This window comes from Caretta caretta, chromosome 3 (assembly GCF_965140235.1).
Source record: "Caretta caretta isolate rCarCar2 chromosome 3, rCarCar1.hap1, whole genome shotgun sequence".
In the NCBI taxonomy this organism is placed as follows: domain Eukaryota; kingdom Metazoa; phylum Chordata; order Testudines; family Cheloniidae; genus Caretta; species Caretta caretta.
In genome coordinates this window covers 178,549,566-178,569,004 of record NC_134208.1, presented here as the reverse complement: position 1 = coordinate 178,569,004, position 19,439 = coordinate 178,549,566, and the positions used below count along the sequence as shown (strand labels likewise).

Sequence of the window (19,439 nt, the reverse complement as noted above, 5' to 3'; positions counted from 1 at the left end):
GAGTTGAACCAGGACCCCGAAACTCAGGATGCCACTGAGGGAGGGGAAATCATGTAGACGTTGAGGGGGAAAGCCATGGAGAATCAGGTATGAAGTGACCCAGAGGAACTTTGTGGGGAGTGTGACAAAGCTCTGTCCTTGCCTCTGTGGGTCCCGCATTTCCTGGCGGATTTTGCTAGCCTCACTGTGACCCTCCACGTAACCCTTCTCTCTCTAGAGACAAGGGTCACAGTCTACTGAGCCATTTTCATCATAAGCCAGCAAGGGAGGTGAAGAGAAATTATCCTTCCTTGCACAGTCTCTGTTGTCTCCCAGTCTCAGTGATTAATCAGGGGGCAAAGGTGGGGAGGGGAGCCCAGGCCCACCCTCTACTCCAGGCTCCAGCCCAGGGACCCTAATAGTATCAGCTATGGTAGCTGACCTTTTAGAAACATGACATGTACAATTCCCTGGGCTACTTCTCCCACAGCAGCCCTCACTTCCTCAAGCTCCACTTCACCCTTACCTCAGGGCCTCCTTCCTTGTGTCTGATATGGTGTGTACTACTCAGCCTCTCCAACAGCGCAACTTCCTCCCACAGCTCCTGACATGCCCACCCACCTGACTGACTGGGAGGCTTTTAACTAGTTTCAGCCAGCCCCTGATTGGCTTCAGGTGTCCCAATCAACCTAGCATTCTTCCTGCCTTCTGGAAAGTTCTTAATTGGCCCCAGGTGTCTTAATTGACCTGGAGCAGCTTCCATTTCACTTAACCTGGTACCAGGGATTTGTTTAGCCTGGAGCTAATATATTTATCTCCCACTACTTTTCTATAGCCATCTGGCCTTGCCCCGTCACAGAAGTCAGTTGCAGAACCAGACACTAGCTTGGCATGTTGCAGTATGATCCCCGCCAGGCTGGTGGCAGGCAACTCTGCCACTGCCAGGGCCCTGGGTTAGGACCCAGTGGAGAGGGAGGGCACCGGTCCCAAAGGCTGTGCCAGTGACTCTGGCTGCTAGGCTGCCCTGCCCTGAGAGCAAGAGCCTCACCAGTGACTAAGGCCGTTAGGCCACCAAGCCCCGAGACCAGATGCAACCCTACAGACTCAGCCACGGGGCTGTAAGGTGCCCCCCCTCACCCCCAAAGGGTGATGGGTGTACCAGCCCCACAACAGACCTTTTCTCTATTTATTGTCCTAATTTTTCCTCCCATATAGGCAGAAATTGTATCTGCAGTGAGGATATTGTGGACAAAAATTCATCACTTTCACCCAATTTCCATCCCTCCAGAAGAGGTGAATACTTCATTTGGGGTGCTACTGTTTAAAATTTTAGACCGTACTTGTTCTGCCTGATTCATGTCAGTACTAATCTTAATTAAATGTGAATTTTTCCTTTCTAACAACTGTTTTAGCTGCAAATTTAATGGTGGTATATATGCTTGAAAAACTGGAGTACTTTTCTTAATTAAATCTTGATAATCTGGGTTACTAAGAATGACAGTCTCATTTTCAAAAACAGGTATCAGTGATATTGTTGTATGTCCAATAATCATGGGTACTTGTGGCTTAAAAGTTTGGATTTGTGACCACATATCTAATCTAACAACCACATATCTAATCTGACCAGAATAAAATTCTTTGTGATTAGTTACTACACAATAATGTGTAGTAACTCTGTCCTAGGTCACCCACTCCATGGGAGATCCCCACTTAGTTGCACTGGACATGACACCAGTGTTGCGTTGACTTTCAATAGGTTCCATTGGCACCTTTCCAGTTGGCCACATAGTGCGATTGTTACCACAGGCGTCAACTTTTCCTGGCTCCGGTGGGTGCTCACATCCTCCAACACCCGGCCCTGCCCCGACGCCGCCCCTGCCCTGCCCTCATTCCAACTCCTTCCCTAAAATTCCTGCCCCAACCCCACCCCCTCCCTGCCCCTATTGAACTCCTTCCCCAAATCCCCACCCCGGCCCCGCCTCTTTTCCAAGCACGCTGTGTTCCCCCTTCTCCCCACTCCCTCCCAGCACTTGCCGCCATGAAACAGCTGTTTCACAGCAGGAAACGCTGGGAGCTAGGGGGAGAAGTGGCATGCTCAGGGGAGGAAGCCGAGGTGGAGGTGAGCTGGGGCAGGGGGCAGGGTGGGGAGCTGCTAGTGGGTGCAGAGCACCCACCAATTTTCCCCCATGGATGCTCCAGCCCTGGAGCATCCATGGAGTCAGTGCCTATGATTGTTACCTCAAACACATTACATCTACAGTTCCATTGATGTCCTTTTTGAGAGTAACAAGCAATCCATGGGACTTTCCATGTTTGGGCATGGTGATGATTTCATTTGCTCCCTGTAGATGCTGTCTTCTAGGTGACCTATGGAGTGGACAGTGGCTTATTGATTAAATACATCCTTATTTGGATTGAACATGGGTAATGATAATGTGAAAGAGACATATAAGGATTTTGAATTGTCACATATCTTATTTAAATAACACATGTCATAATATGGAGGTGGAGTCACAGATCCCTAGTATCTAATTGCACCAAATGATATTCTTTGACACTTAATTTGGCATTTGACTTTCTCTTCTCCATATTTTTGAATATAATGTGGACAACACCAATTAAGATTTGTTTATTCCTAATTAATTTTGGCACCTTTCTCAATTTTAAGAATTGTAAAGTATTATCAATAGTGTTTATTACATATTTACTATATGCTGAACAAATAATTTTTTCCATGTAGTGATTTTTTCCTGATTATTATTATATATTATCAACTGACTAATTTTTATCTGAGCTTCTTTAAATAATTTGGTTATTTCATGCATTTTATACACCATGAATCATTCTTCAATTGCTAAACCATAAATTTCCTTTAACATGGGATTAATTAAGTTGTTAGCTTCTTTCTGAAACACATAATTGATATTCTTTTTAATTCTTCAACATCCACCTTATTCCAAATTGACACTCCTGTTTCAAATAAACCTGTAATACTGTTTAAAATTCCAAAAGGATTAATTTTTCATTAAGGTTGATCTTTATATTGAAACCTACATTGGCAATATCTTGTACTTATTTTTAAGGCCACAATTCTGTCACGAAGGTCAAGGAGGTCACGGATTCCGTGACTTTCCAGGACCTCTGTGACTTCTTCTGGGGCAGGACTGGAGCAGCTGTCAGCCCTGGGGCTGCTGGAGCAGTGGCCGCCAGAACAGCTGACCAGAGGCCAGCCCCAGGGCCACCAGAGCAGTGGCTGGGGTTGGGTCAGCCCCCCTGGGGCTTGAGCAGCAGCAGTCAGCCCCTGCCGCAGGAGCAGTGGCGGGGCTGGAGCAGCTGCAAGCCCCAACAGTGTTCTCTTTGTGGCCCCCTCTCCCTCTGAGGGTATTTTTAGTAAAACTCAAGGACAGGTCACGGGCAATAAGCAAATATTCATGGAAGCCCGTGACCTGTCCATGACTTTTACTAAAAATACCTCTGACAAAATCTTAGCTTACTCGCTGTTGATAAGCAGTAACCTTATCCACAAGAAGTACTGGAAAGAAGGACATAACCTTAGTGTTCTTACAACAACTAAATTCATTCATTTGTCAATTAGATAAATTTAACACAACAGAGATATGCATACATTGCATTTGATTGACCAATACCCTGGTATAGGCATCGCAGTGAGACGCCTAGCAGGGCCTTCTTGTAGAACTAGACATTCTTCTTCGAGGGGTGTCCCTGTGGGTGCTCCACTCTAGGTGTCGGTGCATCCCTGCGCCGGAGAGCGGAGATTTTTTGCAGCAGTACTCGTTCGGGGGAAGGGCATGCACAGGAGCTGTCTCGTGCACCTCCTGTAGTGCGCCGCCCCCCCCCCCCCCGACCGTTCTCTCAGTTCCTTCTCAACTGTCCTCGGCTGCAGACAGAGCTCCGCAGCAGTGCTCTCCTTGATACTTTCTGGGGAAAAAAAAGTTACAAGTTACATAGGAACTTCATATAAGTCTATACTTAGGTACATAGTTTTGTTAGTTCCTCTTAGAGGTTTTTCTTAAAAAAAAATTTTTTTTTCATTACTTAGTTCTCCATTTAGGAATAGCTCTACGGCTTACCACTGCAATTAACTCCCACCCTCATCTATCGAGAGCGGGGAAGAGGCTTAATTGAAGTCATGCCAGGCTCAACGGGGTTTAAAAAGTGTGACTCCTGTCGTGAATCGATGCTGGTCTCTGACAGCCCGCATCCTGCATCCGCTGTCTGGGAGAAACTCATATCTCCCAGAAATGCATACATTGCAGCAATTTGAAGTCAAGAACAAGATGTGATAGGGATCTCCATTTGAAAATGCTTCTGATGGAGAAATCCTTCCAACCTCTGCAAGAGACGTCCTCTGGGGAGTCTCATAAACCATGATCCCTAAGCAATGATAAGGCTCCGACTTCCAAAACTATCAGGAAGTGAGCCTCAACCTCTCCAACAAGGGACTCTCACAAAAAGAGAGCTTTGCCAGCAAGGTCTTTACCCTCAGTGCTCCACTCATCCACTCCACCATCCCTCAGCCGACCTCTGCCGAGTCCCAATGCGCAGCACTGGAGTCGAAATGTCAAGTCTCCCCCACGGCACCGACTACCCCGGTGCGGAGTGCAAAACAGGCAGCGGCATCACGATCAATGCTGCCGTCACCGGCACCAACCCCAGACTTGATGCCTGCTAACAAGCCAAATCCGGCACTGGTTAGCGCTCCAACGGTCAACCACAACCCCCAGGCGGGACCAATGCAACGCCTACACCATGCTGACATAGCAGTTTCTTTGGTACCGCAGTAACCACTGCTCGGCACTGAACACTCCCTGAGCTGCATAGCACGGTACCATCCTTCACTGCCTGCACCACTCTCCATGCATAGTGGCGAGGAAGGAGACGTGCAGGACAACCACATCTCCTCCCAACGTTCATCCCCATCACAGAGGAGACCTACATGGAATGCTATGAAGCCTAAGCCTCATCCCTCCGAGCATTCACAGCCCTGGTATGCACAACACTGGCCTTACCCATTGCCACCTTACCCCATGCAATGGCCACAATGGGGTCCTTGAGCCACATACTAGAACCTATATTCTGCCCCCTCTTCCCCAGCCAGAAGAAGATTCAGAGTACATCCCTCCTTACCACTCAGAGAAACCTCTGACCCCCCCCCCCCCCGAGACCGAGATAGAAGGGGAAGAGATACTATCACAGGCAGACCTGGATGATTCACCACCTGCCCCACACTCATCTTCCACACCAGAGGAAGTGGTGACGCCATCTATCCCGACGGCGCTGGATGAGCTGAAACCATTCCAAGAACTCTTCAAAAGAGTAGCAAACAGCCAAGAAACTGCCTTACATGAGGTGCAGGAGAAACAACATAAGTTGTTAAAAATCTTACAGCCGGCATCATCAGCCAAGATCACCTTCCCCATGGATGAGTCTATAATGGAGCCTGCGGAGGCCATATGGCAAACACCAGCATCGGCACCGCCCACCAACAAAAGGGCTGATAGGAAATACTTTGTTCCTGCCAAAGGCATAGAATTTTTGTTTTCACACCCTCAAGCCTGTTCTTTGGTAGTAGAAGCTGCCAATCAGCGCAGTAAACAGCCCCATTTCTGCTGCACACCACAAGATAAAGAACGCAAGAGAGTGGACCTCTTTGGGTGTAAAGTTTACTCATCAGCCGCCCTTCTGCTCAGAGTTGCCAATTATTCTGCTCTACTAGCAAATTACGACTACTCTAACTATAGTAAATTACAAAAGCTCGTGGAAGACCTCCCCGAGCACAAACATCCTCAACTCAATGCCGTTATTAATGAGGATCAGATAATAGCCTGCACAGCGCTGCAAGCCTCAATGGATGTAGCGGACACAGCTGCCCGAACAACTGCAACAGCTGTGGTCATGAGAAGAACATCGTGGTTGCCAGCTTCGGTTGAAAGAACTACAGCTAAAAGTGGAGGACCTCCCCTTCGATCAGGATAAACTGTTCTCATCTCAAACAGACGACGTCCTCCCTACCACGAAGGCCTCCCGAGCAGTGCTGCGTACACTAGGCGTACACCCACCGCCTGACAAATGCCCATGCTTTACACCATACCAGAGGTCACAAGACACCTCGTTTAACCGTCAACAACCACGATACTTCGTTCAGAACAGACCCAAACAACGGGCTCAGAGACAATGAGATCCACAGAACTAGGCCCTGTCCATCTACATCTAAGCCACAATTTTGAAGTATTGGTCGAGGGTAGGCACCTCCCCACACCTCGAGCGCCAACAGATACCCCATCCCACAACTTTGATAACTGCCTACGCCCCTTTTACTGTGTCTGGGCTGTGATAACAGATCATTGGGTATTGGATATCATACAATTATGGCTACACCATCCCTTTCACAACCGTCCTCCCCTCTCCCATTCCCTGTCCCTCTCACGAATACCTTCTGCAACAGGAAGTAGACCACCCCTTACTGCTGGGTGCTGTATAACCCGTACCACACCAATACCAAGGGAAGGGGTTTTACTCCAAATATTTCCTGACAGAGAAGAAAGGAGGAGGATGGAGACCAATCTTAGATCTCCAAAACACAACAGGTTTTGTACGCAACCACAGGTTCAAAATGGTCATTCTGGCCACAATAATCCCAGCGCTAGACAAAGGTGCCAATCGACAAGAAATGGAAGGCGTGCTGAAGACCACAATAGACCTGTTTCACCAGCTAGGTCTACAGATAAACGAAAATAAATCCACCCTGGAACCAACCCAGTGATTGAGTTTATCGGAGTGACCTAAACTCCATACAAGCCAAGGCAATATTACTAACCACAGATTCACTACATTGTCCAAACTTATTTCCACAGTAACCATCAGCCCACAAACTTCAGTGAGGACATGCCTTCAGATTCTGGGATATATGGCAGCTATGACTTTTGTAGTAAAGTTTGCCAGACTCCATATGCGCTGTCTGCAGTACTGATGGAGTACGGTCTATGCACCCAGCAAACACTCTCTCAACAGATGCGTGACTACCACCAAGGGTTATCCTCTCCCTACAATGGTGGACACAACCAGGGAATGTATGCTCATGGATTCCCTTTCAACAAGACTCCCTGTCAGTGACTATTACAACAGACACCTCCCCGATATTCTATGATTCTATGATAGCTTGGGGTACCCACTTGCATCACCACAATGTACAGGGCAAGTTGTCTGTGACGGAAACCCAACTACATATCAATCTCCTGGAACTCCACGTGGTACAAAATGCGTGCCGCCACTTCCTCCCACTCATACGACACACCTCAATCTCTATTCTCACCGACAATGTGGCATGCATGTTTTACATGAATAGCCAAGGGGGAGCCAGGTCTTACTCGCTATGTGTAGAAGCCATGAACTTATGGAACTTGTGCATCTGCAACAATATAAACATCACAGTGTCATACCTACTGGGATGTCAAAACACTACAGCTGACAATCTCAGCAGTCACTTCTCATGGGAACACGAGTGGGGAAATCCACGACAGTGTTCTCAGCACAATATTCCAAAAATGGGGTCACCCAGTAATTGACCTGTTCACCACAGAAACAACTACAAATGTCCCCTCTTTTGCTCCAGGGTAGGCCTCACACTGGGATCATTAGGACACACCTTCCTTATCTCCTGGAACGCGTCGCTCATGTACGCCTTCCCGCCGATACCACTGATCCCATGGGTCATCTGCAAGATACGACTCGACAGAGCATACATCATTCTTATTGTCCACCCTCCACCCAATTACACGGTGCTTTCTCTCAGGCATACAGAACATGTACCCAGAAGTACACCAACCTACACCACCATGGGATCTCAATCTTGTGCTCAAATATTTCATAAGACCACCCTTTGAACCTCTAGCAACCTTCTTGCTCTTACATATGTCAATGAAGGTCGCATTCCTAGTGGCAATCACGTCTGCAAGACATGTCAGTGAAATAGGAGCATTGATGGCTGAACCACCGTACACGGTATTTACCAAAGACAAAAGCATGTTATGTCCTCACCCAAAATTCTTGCCCAAAGTGGCTACACATTTTAATATTAACCAAATGATACACTTACCTGCCTTCTATCCCAAGCCACATAAGGATTCTCGAGAAACAATGTTACACATGCTAGATGTCAGACAGGCTGTAGCCTTCTTGAACTAAACCATTTCGCAAGTCACCAAGACTATTCGTCTCTACAGTAGAGCACTCCAAAGGCTCTACAATATTGACCCAGAGACTCTCCAAATGGGTCCCTTCCTGTATTCAAACTTGCTGCCACCTACATAACAAAGAACCCCCTGTGGGCATCAGATCCCACTCAACACGAGCCATGGTGACATTGATTGTATTCTTGAACAATGTCCCCTTAATAGACATTTGTAGAGCTGCAACCTTTGACATCAGAGCACACTTTTGCAAAGCATTATGCTATCACCCAAGGCCTTGTCTCAGATTCTATTGTTGGCCTCACAGTGTTCTCATCACACACTTATACATAACTCCGAACCCCTGCGACCCCTAGTGGGATACTGCTCTACAAGCACCTAGAGTGGCGCACCCACAGGGACACCACTCGAAGAAGAAGAAGAAGAAGTAACTCACTTTGTGCATCCGATGAAGTGAGCTGTAGCTCACGAAAGCTTATGCTCAAATAAATTGGTTAGTCTCTGAGGTGCCACAAGTACTCCTTTTCTTTTTGCGAATACAGACTAACACGGCTGTTACTCTGAAACCTGTCACTTTGTGCAGTATCAATGGTTCTTCGAGATGTATGTCCCTGTGGGTGCTCCACTACCCATCCTCCTCCCCTCTACTTTGGAGTTCACATGGCGAGCTCTGCGATAGAGAAAGAACGGAGGGCACAGTCGGGAGTGCATGTGCTACAGGAGGTGCCAATGGCTGCACAAGACAGCTCCTGTGCACACCTTTCCCCCGAATGAGTACTGCTGCAAAAAATATCCAATCTCCAGTGCCGGGACGCACCGACACCTAGAGTGGAGCACCCACAGGGACACACATCTCGAAGAACCATCGTTACTGCACAAGGTGAGTAACTTCTTCTTCCACAAGGTCCTACAAACCACTTTTCCTTTTCCACTACTATTGCCTGTACCTCAACTTTAAATATTTGTTAATAACTTTTAGACTATCCAGAGAGTTAATTTAGATACAGGCTTCATACATGCCTTCATTTTCATAATCTAGGTTCTATATAGTCAATAGGCCACATTTTACTGAGCTTTGACATTTGGTTTTGTTTTTCATATTCCATATGGAATTCCACCAGTTATTGGTGAGACTTATCTCCAATTGTAACATATGTTTTACATTCTTCCCACATGGATTCCTCTATTAGGGGAGAGATTCTTTTCCAGTCTACAAAAGGTATTTGCTCATTTTCTTCTATGTTATATGCAAGAACAATTTTCTCACCTATTTCCCCTTGAACTTTTTGGTACTACTTATGAGTAGTTGGAAGAAGTGTTTGAGAGACTGGGTTTTTTGGAAAATAATGCACATACTTTCCTCCACATTTTTGGATATTTAATTAATTTTCACCCATAATATAAATTACCATCTAATGTTAAACGTAATGCTAACTATACAAACCTGACATATGATTTTTTACCTTTTGTATTTTCAAAGTTGTACTATTCGTCCATGCTGTAAACAATGTGTTATCCTACATTTTGGTCAAAAAATTGTCAGTATATTAATAGTTCCATTCAAAGAAAATCTCAGTTGATAGGTGTTGTGCACTCAGCTTGAGTCCTTGACTTTGTTTCATTCATTCTTATGCCCCAATCACTGTTACTGCATTATAAGCCTCAATAGGCAAGTCTGAATCTAGTCCCAAGATAATATCCTGATTAGCCTTGGTTATTCTTGTTTCCTGTAGTACTGGAACAGTCTGTTCCATTTGAACATATGCAGTATTAAAGTAATACAGAATCAATGTTGTTAAGACATGCATTTTCTTTTCCTGCTACTGAGCTGTCTGTGTCCAGTCCTCCACTTTCTCTTTTGTGGTCAATGTCTTGGATTGCTCTGCCTGTGGAGAAATATTTCTTTTCCTGTACAACTTTAAGTGATTGGCATGGTAGAATTTATCTACCTTTCTTTTTCCTCTTGTTACTCTAATTTTGTACACAGAGGAACTGAATCTATCCATAATATAATATGGACTAGTCCATCAGTTACAAAAATTGTGTTCTGGTACAGCATATGATAGCAACATAACCTGATCTCCAATTTCCCAAGTGTTCTCTCTTTGACCTTAATCAAAATAGGTTTTTGTCTTCTGATTATATCTTCCCAATTTAATAGCTACCTGCAAGTGAATCTCATTGAGATGTTTCTTTAATGCCTGCAAATCGGTCTCTAGTTTGACTCCCTCTAGCAGTGTGCCACTGGTATGCCATAAAAGGTGAGTACTATGCCACTCAATAGGATTCATCACCATGTATTTTGACAGGTTTCCACACCCTTTTTATGGTTTATGTCCCATCCTCCAGTCCTGTTTCCGGACATGTACACTTCTGGCGCTGTCAGCCATTTTGAAAAAATACATTTTAATTTTTGTATTGGGTAATGTTAGGGGTGCTGGTGTGCATGTATTTTGGCATGTTTGGCTGGGTTTTGAGAGAAACGCAAAGTAAAAGAGTTTTAAAAAATTACGAATAGAGTTGATAAGAGCAAGAGAGCCTGTGTTAGTGAGCAGAGGGCAGTAAGAGGGTTTTTAAATGTGCTTTAGAGGAAAAAAAAGTATTTTAGAAAAGAAAAAATAAAGTTATTTTGAAATACATAAAAGAAAATCAAAATATTTATTAAATAAAAGAGGAAAAATAAGCTTTCATAAAAAGAGAGGAAAAGGGTCTTTAAAGAATGGAGATGATGTTGTTTCAAAGGTTTATGAAAGAAAGAGGGAAAAATAAAGAATTAGCTTTAAAGCAGAGCACAAAGCTGGCTGAGAGAGAGCAAAGCAACATACCCTGCGGCTGCCTCTAGTGAAATGATAACTATTCACAGTGGTGAGTATCGGGAGCAAACCACCCTCTCAGCCGGACCAATCAGAAGCTGATCTACAGCTACATCATAGAATGCATTTTCCTGAACCAATCAGGGCACTCACTTTTTTGTTGTTGAACCAATAGATATGAGCGATCGCGAAGTGGGTTGTTTGAAAAACTCTAGCCAATGAGCGTTTGACTGACTTGTATAACACCAAACATTTTTGCAAAAGGGGTTTTACTTTGGGAGCCTATTCACGGCAGTCATATCCTTTTACAAGATGCCCACAGACATCAAGAAGCCCAAATTGCTTTTGGGTGCCCCTGCTCATGTTCAGAAGAGACAACCCATTTACATATATTTTGCTAAAGAGACAGCCCCAATGCTGAACCCTGTGTTTCAGCTTGAAATTGAACCGAAGAACCAGGAAGACTTTATGGGGTTTTGCTGGTTGTAAAAGAGGAAAAGGACAGTGTGTGGAAAAATCTGTTCTCGGTTGGAGGAAACAGACTTGAAGGCAGAGATAAGACGGCCTGTATTTTATAACAAATTGTTGAAAAATTATAAACATTTTATATTTATGGTTAAATATATTTGGTTTTTATAGGCATGGGTGGAAGAAGAGCCTATATATGTGGACATGGCCTCTTAGGGATTGTCTGAGGATAGCGAAGCTGAGAGCCAGCCGATAGACCCTGATTCATGAAAAGATGGTGCCATTATTACGGTAAAGCAGCTGAAAGATTTTAGTCATGAAGAAATTATTACAATTATGTGCTTAAAATGTTGTTGTTGGTTTTTTGACAGGTAAACAAGTCAGCACCATACAGGATCACAGCGCAGGTGTGTAGCAAGTGGCCGTCAGATGTAGAGCCAACACAGCATGATGAGGTAAAAACAGTTTAGAGCAGCGGTTCTCAAACTTTAGCAACCCGAGGACCCCCATTTTGATTTAAAAATTTTCACGGACCCCACTCCCTTCCCCCACTCCACCCCAGGCCCTGACCCCACTCCACCTCTACCCCCAAGGCCCCACCCCCGTCCCTCCGCTTCCTGCCCGCTCTCCACCCCTGCCCCTCCTCTTCCCTGCTCCATCCCTCGAGTGTGCCCTGTCCCCACTCCTCACCCTCCCTCCCAGCACCTCCTGCACGCTGCTGAACAGCTGTTCCCTGGCATGCATGAGGCACTGGAAGGGAGAGGAAGGAGTTGAGGGAGGGAGAAGAATTGATGAGTGGGGCTCGCGGACCCCCTGGAGTACCCTCGCAGATCCCCAGGGATCCGCAGACCCCAGCTGGAGAAACGCGGGTTTAGAGCATTCTGAAAGGAAAAAAAAAAGCTGGAAAATAATAAGGGGGGTTAAATGCAGCTATATGTTTGTGTTTAATAACAGGGTGCTGATATGGTTCCCGATGGTGTGACTGCTGGGGAGGATGCTGTTGATTCAGATGAGAGTGTGACTGAGATAGCATGAATTAATTTTTTGCCTTTTTTATTTTTAAATTATTCCAACAAAGTTTAAAACCTACTTTTTTTTCTTAGCTTTTGAAAGACATCTTCAGAGCATGAAGAAGATGACTAGAACGGGCCTTTGGGAAGAATAAACATGATATGCACCTGCTGCTTTTACATAAAGCAAGATTTTAAGAAGTAAGGAAGTTGACCAGCAGAGCTGTGAAGATGATGTTATGAGGGCTATTGTAGTAAACACCATTTACCACTGTTTGAAAGGACAGCTTGCTGATAACTGTGCAGCCAGCCTGCACGATAGATGCTCCCAGTCAACGCTGCCATGATTGTATGTTTTGGGGTCACTCAGAAATATTTCACTAGATTAGATGTATTTCTTCTAAACTGCATGTGGCACAGGTCCTAAATATAATTATGTCCAAAAGCTACAAACTGAAATGATTTAACATGGCCAATAAAACTGTAACCAAAGTTGTCAAAATGATGATAGAGGTAGCAAAGACACCAGACCCCATGGCATTGCTGATAGACCTTGCAAATAAGGTGTCATCAAAAATTGGCCAAATGGTGTGTAGGAGGATTCATAAAATAGATTATAAAACTTTTTACATGACAAAACCTTTTCCTAAAGGGCCCTTTAAATCACTGCCAGAGCCCTGCCACCGCTACCCCACAGCTTCGGCAGCGGGGCTCAGGAGGCGATTTAAAGGGCCCGGGGCTCCAACCACTGGAGGGAGCCCTGGGCCCTTTAAATCACCAGCCTGGGGAAGCCAGTCCGGTCCGGCATGGAGTACCGGCTTTGCCGGTACGCCGGACCGGACCGGCTTACTTTCACCTCTGGACTCAGATGATGAAAATGAACATGTGTCAGTCCACACTGATCATTATTAAGCAGAACCCATCATCAGAATGGATGCATGTCTTCTGGAATGGTGGTTGAAGCATGAAGGGACATATGAATCTTTAGCGTAACTGGCACGTAAATATCTTGCAGCACCAGCTATAACAGTGCCATGCAAATGCCTGTTCTCACTTTCAGGTGACATTGTAAACAAGAAGCAGGCAGCATTATCTCCTGCAAATTGTAACCAACCTTGTTTGTTTGAGTGATTGGCCGACCAAGAAGTAGGACTGAGTGGACTTGTAGGCTCTAAAGTTTACATAGTTTTATTTCTGAATGCAGGGGTTTTTTTGTACATAATTCTACATTTTTAAGTTGCACTTTCATGATAAAGAGATTGCACTACAGTACGTGTCTGAAGTGAATTAAAAATACATTTTTGTTTTGGTTTTTACAGTGCAAATATTTGTAATAAAAATAAATATAAAGTGAGCACTGTATGCTTTGTATTCTGTGTTGTAATTGAAACTAATATATTTGAAAATGTAGTAAATATCCAAAAATATTTAAAATGAATGGTATTCTATTGTTTAACAGTGCAATTAATCATGTGATTAATGTTTTTAATTGCAATAATTTTTAAAAATGCTTGAAAGCCCTACTTAATATATATTTTTATGTTTTAAATAACATTTTATTGTAATCTCCCCTCAATTGGGAGTTTTCATATTATAGTGTGTTTTGTATAATTTCTTTCCAGAATTTTTTCATGTTAGCAAAAGAATTAAGAAAAAAGGTTTATCTTCAAAACAGTTGGGGGGGAGGGGGAGAGGTGTCCTTGTTGTAAATATAATGTTTTCCTTTTACATTTAAAAAGTAAGCTCTTTTTTCGTATAAGCTCCTTTCTTAGTGCCATTTTTCTTGTATGTGTGTTTTGTATAAATCTAAACTTTAAAAAGCAAGCTGTTGTATTTTTTGAGAGAAGTAGAACATCTTTTATTTTACTGGTAGCAAAATAATTAAGAAGGATGAGTCAGTGTTTATCTTACATCTTCAAACAGATGGGAGGGGAGGGGAGGAAGTTGGGGGGGAGGGATAGCTCAGTGGTTTGAGCACTGGCCTGCTAAACCCAGGGTTGTGAGTTCAATCCTTGAGGGGGCCATTTAGGGATCAGGGCAAAAATTGGGGATTGGTCCTGCTTTGAGCAGGGGGTTGAACTAGATGACCTCCTGAGGTCCCTTCCAACCTTGATATTCTATGATTCTAAGGCAAGGAGGGAGGGAGGAGATGGCTCTTGTTTTAAAAACTTGGTATGATATGATTGGTTCAGGAAGAATGCATTCTATGACGTAGTTGTAGATCAGCTTCTGATTGGTCCAGCCGAGAGGAGTGGTTTGTTCCCAAGGCTCACGGCCCAGAATAGTTATCATTTCACTGGAGGCAGCCGCAGGGTAAGCTGTTCCTCTCTTCTAATCTTTCTCTTTATCATCTGCTCATTAACAAAACAGGATCTCTCTGCCATATGCTGTCTTTCTTCCTCGTCTTTCTCTTTGCCATGTGCTCACTACATTTTCTCTCAACCTAACAAAGAAATCTTTACCTTCTTTTTACTCATTTTCCCCTCTTTCTTTCATAGACTTTTAAAACAACCTCATCTCCATTCTTTAAAGCCCTTATTCCTCATTTTCCTCTTTCTTTATGAAACCTTATTTTTCCTCTTCTATTTAATAGATCTTTTGCTTTTCTTTATTTCCAAATAACTCTTTTTATTTTTTTCTTTTCTAAAAAAACTTTCTTTTTCTCTAAAGCACTTTTAAAAACCCTCTCACTACCCTGTGCTCGCTGACACAGGCTCTCTTGCTTTTCTCAACTCTATTCTTTATTTATAAACTATTTTTCTTCAGGTTTTCTCTCAAAACCCAGCCAAACATGTCGAAACACATGCACATAAGCACCCCTAACATTCCCTTTACAAAATTTTTTTTTTTCAAAATGGCAGACAGTGCCAAACGTGTACATGACTGGAAATGGGATTGGAGGGCGGGACATAAACCATAAAAAGGGTGTGAAAACTTGTCAAAAATACATGCTGAATGGTATACTATTAAGGTGCCCTGGCATTCGTATAGTTCTGCCAGTCATCATCTCAAAGGGTGTATGATCTGTGGAGGCAGCTGGAGTTGTTCTGAGTGCCCTTAAAATGATTGGAATCAGGGTATCCCAATTGCATCCATTGACATCCACCAGCTTCCACATTAATTTGATGGTGTGATTTGTTGACGCTATCATCCCTGATGATTAAGGTCTATATGGAATGTACACATTTTGTTGCATTCCCAACAGCTGTAAGCATGTTTGGAACACTTGCCCAGTAAAATGTGTTCCTCTGTATAACTCAACGCTAGCAGGGAGTCCCCAATGAGATAAGATTTGTTCCACCAAAATTGTAGCTGTGGTTTGCAGTATTTACCTTAAGGGGAAATTCTTCCACCCACTTAGAGAATGGATCAATAAGAACAAGAAGGTATTGGTTTCCCTTGATCACAATAGTTCATCTATGAAAAAACAATATGCCTCTGATTTTTCCCTCTCTTGGTATTGACACCTCCTCAGCAGTTATTGGGAGTGGACCACATCCACCCTGATTGAATTGGCCTTGTCAACACTGGTTCTCCCCTTGTAAAGTAACTCCTGTCTCTTCATGTGTCAGATATTTATGCCTGCATCTGTAATTTTCACTCCAGGCATCTGAAGAAGTGGGTTTTTTACCCATGAAAGCTTATGCCCAAATAAATCTATTAGTCTTTAAGTTGCCATCGGACTCCTTGTTGTTTTTGTGGATACAGACTAACATGGTTATCCCTCTGAAACTTTGTAAGTATACTCTCTATGCCATTATCTAAAACAATGATGAAGATATTGAATGGAACCGGCCCCAGAACTGATCCCTGCAGGACCCCACTTGTTTTGCCCTTGCAGCATGATTGTGAACTACTGATAACTGCTCTGTGGGAACAGTTTTCAAACCAGTTTTGCACCCACCTTATAGTAGCTCCATCTAGGTTGCATTTCCCTAGTTTGTTTATGAGAAGGTCATGCGAGACAGTATCAAAAGCTTTACTAAAGTCAAGATATACCATGTCTACCGCTTCCCCACATCCACAAGGCTTGTTACCCTGTCAAAGAAAGCTATCAAGTTAGTTTCACACAATTTGCTTTTTACAAATCCATGCTGACTGTTACTTATCACCTTATTATCTTCTAGATGTTTGCAAATTGATTGCTTAATTATTTGCTCCATTATCTTTCCGGGTACAGAAGTTAAACTGACTGGTCTGTAATTCCCCTGGTTGTCCTTATGTCCCTTTTTATAAGAAGTTATGTCAGTGGGCACGGGCAATTCATGATTGCATCTGCTTTCTATTGCGCTCGTGTTCTACCTACTTGAGACATGATAATAGAGAGACAAAGTGGGTGAGGTAATATCTTTTAGTGGACCAACTTCTGTTGGTGAAGAAGAGCTTAGTTTGGCCCAAAAGCTTGTCTCTCTCATCAACAGAAGTTGGTCTAAAAAAAGATATTATCTCACCCACTTTGTCTATCAGTTCATCTTGTGGTCATCTAGGGAACCACCTGAGGTGGTGATAAGGAAGGTTTCCTTAGAAACTTGAAATGGTCCTTTCTGATTAGCCCCTTGTCAAGAGCTATTGGAAGTTATTTCCACTGCAGAGAAGAGAGAGTGTTTAAAAGAGGAATTTCCTTTTTAAATGCTCTTTGAACAAGCCAGGGAGTGGACACAGCAGAGGCACACAGGGGAAAAGCCCGCCAGCAATATGAAATAAACTGAGTGCATCAGGTAGAGGAAGGGAAGAGCTTTAGGCTTTGATCATGCAAATTGCTCTGTGGGGGTGGACTCCAGAGTCATGCAGAGCCCAATGAGGCTGGATTTGCTCACCTGTAGCAGTTTACAGGTACAGCAAGGAAAGAATTGCTAACAGGTCCAGCTACGGAAGGGGCCTAGCCAAAGAAAGACCAGTGTGTTAGTGCACAGAGTTATGCAGCCTGGGGAATGAAGCAGCTAAGCAGCAAGGGAAAAAGAAAGATGGTAGGTGCAAGTCAAGATTAATCATGGCTAAGGCTGTGAGTCTCTCACGGAAGTCACGGATTCTGTGACTTTTCGGGACCTCCGGGACTTCCACAGCTGCAGCGGCTGATGTGGCTGACCCCAGGGCTGCCTGAGCAGCTGGGGCGGCCCTGGGGCCAGCTGCACCGGCCGCTGCTCCGGCAATCCCAGGCAACTGGTCCCAGGTGCTGCCCCGGAGCAGCAGTGACACCCCAGGCCTCTCCTCGCCCGGAGCAGCGGTGGTGGCGGGGCCCTGGGCCTCTCCTCGCCCGGAGCAGCGGTGGTGGCGGGGCCCTGGGCCTCTCCTCGCCTGGAGCAGCGGCGGTGGCGGGCTGCCTGGACGAGCGGTGGCAGCGGCGGTCGGGCCACGGGCTGCCCCCCGGCTCAGAGGAGTGGCAGCGGCGGCGGCGAGGACACGGACGGCCTGGAGGAGTGGCAGTGGTGGCGGCGAGGCCAAGGCAGCCCAGAGGAGCAAAAGCGACAGCAACAGTGCCCTGGGCCACCCCCACCCCCAGGAGCCGCAGCGTCCACTGGAGCACCCCTGCCCCCAGCCCCTGAGATTTATTTAGGGGTATTTTTAGTAAAAGTCACAGACAGGTCACTGGCCATGACTTTTGGTTATTGTCTGTGACCTGGCCGTGACTTTTACTAAAAATACCCGTGACTCAATCATGGCCTTAATCATGTCTAGAGGATTCTGTGGCCTGCGTTGTGCAGGAGGTCAGACTAGATGATCATAATGGTCCCTTCTGATCTTAATATCTATGAATCTATGAATCTATGTCTAGAGAAGAGCACGGTCTCCAGCAGCATGCCTACCTGTCAGCAGTGCTGGGAACAGCAGCTCCGCAGTGGGAGACTGCGGCAGCAAAACTCTCCTGGGATCAGCCTGACAATAAAGGTATTCGTAGCCTAGGGAAAAGGGGCTGAACTGAAGGGCAGAGCTTGTGATGTTTGTATCACTGTTAGGCGGATGTCTCATTACAATCTGTGTTTTGTTGTCATGGTGTCAGCTCTGCCTTCCAACCCTGACAACCCCTCCCCCACCGCTGCCATCACGACAGACTTTGTTCTCAAACAATGCAAACACTACACCATGAAGTTGTTTTTTTAAAGCCAGTGAGCTATGTATGAAACAAATATCATTATCTTTGAACCTTCTTCCTCCGCAAGTCTCTCATGCGCACCCTCTGACAGTCCCTTCTGTGGGAGGTGTAACATGAGACCAACCCTGCAGATTGCTGTGTCCTTCCTGCTGAGTGCCCTTGGATTGTAAATTTCTTGCTGAAAGGACATGTCCATCTGTCTCGTGCAAGTCTATGGCATTGTGAGAATAATTTACTGGTGTGGTTCCCAAGGGCATTTTTATGTTGCAGCTATTCCCACTAGTGATCGTTTCATTAAAATCTTTGCTCAGAGGGTGTATAGGGCTGTAATGTTCCATTCGCTAACCCATGAAGTTCACTGATCATATGGATTGTATTCCCTGGATGACTTCTTGCCTCTTCCAGAAAGAGAAAAATATTACGTATTCTTATATTTTCCCTCTTCTCAGCTTTTAGCAAAATTAGCCCATCCCGAAAACAGGCAAATAATTAAGGCCTGTATCCATAAAAGGCAGTTAGGCACTTAAATACCTTAGGGAGCTGAGTCTAAGGGCTTAAAACTGAGAAGGGAAATATAACTATACTTCACACTTCCATAGTGCTTGCCGCCAGGGGATTTCAGAGTACTTTTCAAACATGAGTGGTCAAGTCTCAGTACGTGTATGAGGCAGGTAAGCACCATCCCCCTTTTATAAGTGGGCAATCTGAACAGGGAGTGGTCTAGCGCTATACATGGCTGGGCTGTTTCCCCAGCCAGGGATGGGACGTGAACACTACACCCAAGTCCTCTAAAGGCCGTTGCCTCAGGGCACAATTTATTGTTTCAAAATAAAGAACAAAATAAATCAAATGCACAGAAGTTTTCCCC

General features: G+C 44.7%; 2 long non-coding RNA genes across 2 annotated transcripts; one reads left to right on the top strand and one right to left on the bottom strand.

Annotated features, from left to right (window-relative positions):
- Positions 1 to 3,535: 3,535 nt before the first annotated feature.
- Positions 3,536 to 18,374, bottom strand: LOC142071455 (uncharacterized). The gene is made up of 2 exons (XR_012667484.1): positions 18,285 to 18,374; positions 3,536 to 3,918 (listed from the first exon to the last, which is right to left on the bottom strand). It is a non-coding gene; the product is annotated as an uncharacterized LOC142071455 (long non-coding RNA).
- On the top strand, positions 11,678 to 13,182 carry LOC142071454 (uncharacterized). Its single transcript, XR_012667483.1, has 3 exons — positions 11,678 to 11,761; positions 11,842 to 11,925; positions 12,574 to 13,182. It is a non-coding gene; the product is annotated as an uncharacterized LOC142071454 (long non-coding RNA).
- Positions 18,375 to 19,439: the final 1,065 nt, after the last annotated feature.